Here is a 4460-nt window from a genome sequence, read left to right on the forward strand (position 1 = left end):
TTTTGAATTGCAAGAGCATGATTTTGAGAGAGTGGAGAGTGAGAATCTAATATAAAAACTAATGATTACTGTATAATATATATATATATATATATATTAGAATGAAAGAGAGTAGATAAATAAGGAGAGAAAGAGAGATGATGACGTGAGAGTTTAATAAAGATTTTTTTTTAACTTAATAAAGATACAAATATTCTAAATATTAGAGAGAGAGATGCTTACGTGAGAGTTTATTTTACAGTCTCAGGAAGCTTCCCTCAAGTAGGATGACCAAACACATTGGTGAAATGGTAAAGTGGTGGTAAAGCTTACTTTACTTTTCTGTTGGTTACTCTATTACCATGTGGATCCTACCTTATCTAAGTCCAATACGTGGAGTTTGGTAATGTTCGTTAATCTTCCCTTGAAAAGTTCTCTTAGAAGAAGCAATGAAAGTTAGCTTATGAGGGATTCATTGAACAGCTAAACGAAGGGAAGAAAAGAAAGAAAAATATTCCCAATCTAGTGATCAATGATAAACGATGATTAGCAGGATGGGAAAGGTATAAAAATATCGATATGCCAAGAAAAAAGCCCATGGGTTGAAGTAAAAGAAGAATATTGAAAGAATCTATAAAATCAAAGGGACATAGTGTAGAAACACAACCCTAAAACGATGCAAAAGATAATGGAAAAAACAAACAATGCACACGGATTTTACGAGGTTCGGAAAGGTTGCCTACGTCCCCGGTGAGATGAGATCCTGCTTCACTATCAATGGAGAATAAGGTTACATCGCTCGTCCTCACACCTCTCAGTATTGTTTGTATTACAGAGAAAGAAACCCTCGCTACAAATATATAGCGAGAAAAAACCCTAATCCGTATTAAACTACAATTGCCACCCTAATCCGGATTAAACTACAATTGCCACCCTAATCTGGATTAAACTACAATTGCACTCAAATAAAAAATTCGAGCGGGGGGGCTGCGCCCCCCTACACCCCCTGCATGCAGGGGGGCCTCCTGCCCCCCTTGCAACCCCCACGGCCCGCTAACCAGCTAGCGGGACCGCCGTCCTGGCTGTCTAGGTGCTACAGCAGTACTCCCTGGATTAAACTGCGACGGAATACAAGACATCATACACCAACACATAGATATAATTTTAAACTTCATAAGGGATGAGGGTGTAATAAATGAAAATGTCAAGGGAGAGAAGTGAAATTTGCTCTTTTTCAAATTTAAACTTTTAAAATCATATCATTTTCTTTTTCCAAAATGATTAATCATATTTTTTATTGTGCCGTTTAATTCTAAGTTGTTTTCATTGGTTTCTTATTACGGCAGCTATATATTTCCAATTTACTTTGTGGGAACTGGGAACTTAGCACCATCACGAAAGAACATAATAGGAATTGGGGTGAGCAGGGATTTGTTTAAAATGTATATATAGTGAAGGTACACATGCATTTTCACACACAGAGAACAGAGAGAGAGAGAGAGAGAGAGAGAGAGAGAGAGAGAGAGAGATTTTTTTTAGTTTTTTTGTTAGTAAGGGGGCATGAGAGTTTCACACGAAGAAGGAAAGTAATTTCTTTAGAAAAATATTTAATTATAAATAAAAGGCAAAAAAAATAAGGAAGATAGAGACAATGTGATAATAAGATAACAAAAAAGGGATAATGTAGAAGACAAGGTATTTAAATAAAAAATAAAGGTAAAGTAGTTCAAGAAGAGATGCGGCAGATACTCTTGAAGCCTGGGAAGCCCACTGATCTTTCAAGGATGCGGCAGATACTCTTGAAGCTGAAGCACGCACCTCCACCTCACATGATACCTCCCCCACCTGCACCTGCAAAGGATGGTAAGGAAGCCAAGGATGGCAAGGATGGCAAGGATGGTAAGGAAGTCAAGGATGGGAAGGATGTCAAAGGTGGAAAGGATGCTTCACCAACAGCGGTGAAAGCAGGAGGAGGAGACACACCTGCTGCTAAAGACATTGCCATTAATGATGTCTCAGACTCGTCCACTCAGGAGGCTCCTGCTGTAATGGAGGACCACCCTGCTACAGAGCCCGAGCCAGATGCCCATGCATGATTGTAATAGCATAATGGAACTATTACCAGAGGTTAATTGATGCATTAATGTAATCTTCTTTTTTTTCTTTTTTTTTCAATGCAGATAATCAAACAGGTGGTTTCAACCCTGGATGGTTCATATGATTGGTATTGTACTTGGTTAAGTCCTTTGAAGTTTGGCAACCCACAGGCTTTACGAGTGTACCACGCTGGTACCTTCTTTTTGAAAGGGTTTTTCTTGATTGAAGAATGCATTTATAATCAGATTGTCAATGTTAACAATGAGTAGTTCATTTTTGGTGAGAACAGTTTGAATTGGAAACACAAGTTTGGGTAACATTGAAGATTTTACATTTTGTTTGGAGATGCCTATCTGGTGTTAATTCATGCAGGGCCTACCAAGAAATCCACATGAATTGGATTTAGTTGTCTTCTATGGTGAACAATTTCAGGCTCGTAATTATCTATCTTTAACTGTTAATTTACTAGTCCACTATGGTTTTCCATTATGGTTTTATGCGTTCCTGTAACCATTCAGCCATTTGAAGAATGAATTCATTAACACAGGAATAATTACGCTAAATATGGAAGGCATGGATTTTTTTTCTTTTTCCCCTCTCTCTCTCTCTCTCCTTGGGGTGCAAATGTGACAGTGCCAATGAGATTACACTTGTTAGACATATCGTGTACATCATCAACTAGTTCTAATTTAAATTTTACTCCAATTTGAATTCCGCCCATATCAATATAATGCCTTGAAAATTATAAGAAAAAAAAAAAATCAATTCTATGTGAAACTATTTGAAGAACAAGGCTTGTTAAAAGTACAAGGTAACAAATATATAATCAATACCATTTATCAGAACACGAGTCATGACACAACGTTATAGCCATTCTCTCGGTATTGTTACTAGGATGACCTCTCTCATCTAGTTTTATTATGAAAAGTCAGAACCTAAATTCTGATTTTCCATACTCCAAACCCAACATTGCAGTGGGAATGCTTGTGACATGCTCATCCACAGAAAGGACTAGGCATTTAGGACAACTCGAGTCATTTTCATCAGAATCCAATTCAGATCTTGCTAGGTGCCATTACTCAGCCCCATTTTGTCTCCTTGGTGATGAGATTGAAGCATCATCTTGAGAATGGAGTCTTTCTCAAGTTCATCTACTTTACTCCAGTCATGGACATCTGGCATAGCAACAATTGAGAACCTTTTCAACATTCATTTGCTATATCAGAAGAACAGCAGAGATAACAGGCTCCGTTGTAACGTTCCATCTAGACAAAACCTGCAAGAGGAGGATATTTTTGCTTTGTGCATGAATCAACAAAAAAGAATGTAGAAGGAGAATAATAATTTAGTTTCTCTCCAGGATACTTCTAAGAACATACAGATATTAGAATACCATGACTGCTTTACAATTACTTCATGACCTTTCCTTTTGTAACATTCAGTGACACTTATATCATCATTTGTGATGGCATCACATAATTCAACGTCTAGTTTCCAGCTTCAAGCAAACATGCAAAGCAACAGTTACAACAAATATATCAGAAAATAGAAGCCCAAATATTCTCCAAGGTACCAAAAGCAGAACCGATGTGATAACTCATGCTGTAAAGATTAAATGCAAGAGAAAATACCTTTTTTGTATAAAAATGGGTTTTCATACTCTCTTTTCGCGAGGCTCAAGATACATCAACCTATATAATCAATCATTTTAAACCTTAAATATATTTGAATAAGTATGATCAGAAATAATGTGTTAATACTGCTATAAAGGAAATCGAAAGAATCATCAATTGTGGACAAAGAAATCAGTAATTAGTTGAATAGTTTACCTTCCAGCAAGTTTAGACAAGCTGTCTGTCCAGAATGATCTGTGAAATCCAATATCTGGTAGAAAGCACAAGTACACAACGAACTTATCTTATTTGAACAAGAAGTTTCTCTTTGCAGGCCCCATTAAAATTCATCTTTCAGCCATGTGATGTAAGAGAAGTACAGACCCAGAAAGATAAAGGGAGGCTAAAGCCGTGTAACTGTCCCGCATATATAAGCTGGTACCCAACTAGCAGAACCAAATCTTCAAGTTCACTAGCCGTTAGGCCTTTATCTTTATATCTTGCCAGCAGTATCAATATCCTGAAGCCCAAATGAATATAATTGGGAAGAAATGGAAAAAGGCACATCATTACAAAAGAGGTGATAAATAAATAAATAAATAAATAAATAAAAAGGCGAATTCAGATGATTAAAAACTGTAATTGATCACCAGATGCATAAAAAGAGAGAGAGAGAGAGAGAGAGAGAGAGAGAGAGAGAGAGAGAGAGTAGAAAGCCTACATCTAGTGGGAATCAAAGCACCATACCTTAAGCTCTTCCCCTACATCATA

At 36.9% G+C, this 4460-nt stretch overlaps 1 long non-coding RNA gene across 2 annotated transcripts; it reads right to left on the reverse strand.

Annotated features, from left to right (window-relative positions):
• Positions 1 to 2881: 2881 nt before the first annotated feature.
• On the reverse strand, positions 2882 to 4460 carry LOC122059716. Of its 2 annotated transcripts, XR_006134112.1 has the most exons (5): positions 4437 to 4460; positions 3906 to 4209; positions 3708 to 3767; positions 3456 to 3574; positions 2882 to 3352 (listed from the first exon to the last, which is right to left on the reverse strand). It is a non-coding gene; the product is annotated as an uncharacterized LOC122059716 (long non-coding RNA). The 2 variants fall into 2 exon arrangements; XR_006134111.1 differs by having other exon boundaries at positions 2882 to 3574.

This window comes from Macadamia integrifolia, chromosome 13 (assembly GCF_013358625.1).
Source record: "Macadamia integrifolia cultivar HAES 741 chromosome 13, SCU_Mint_v3, whole genome shotgun sequence".
Lineage (NCBI taxonomy): Eukaryota > Viridiplantae > Streptophyta > Magnoliopsida > Proteales > Proteaceae > Macadamia > Macadamia integrifolia.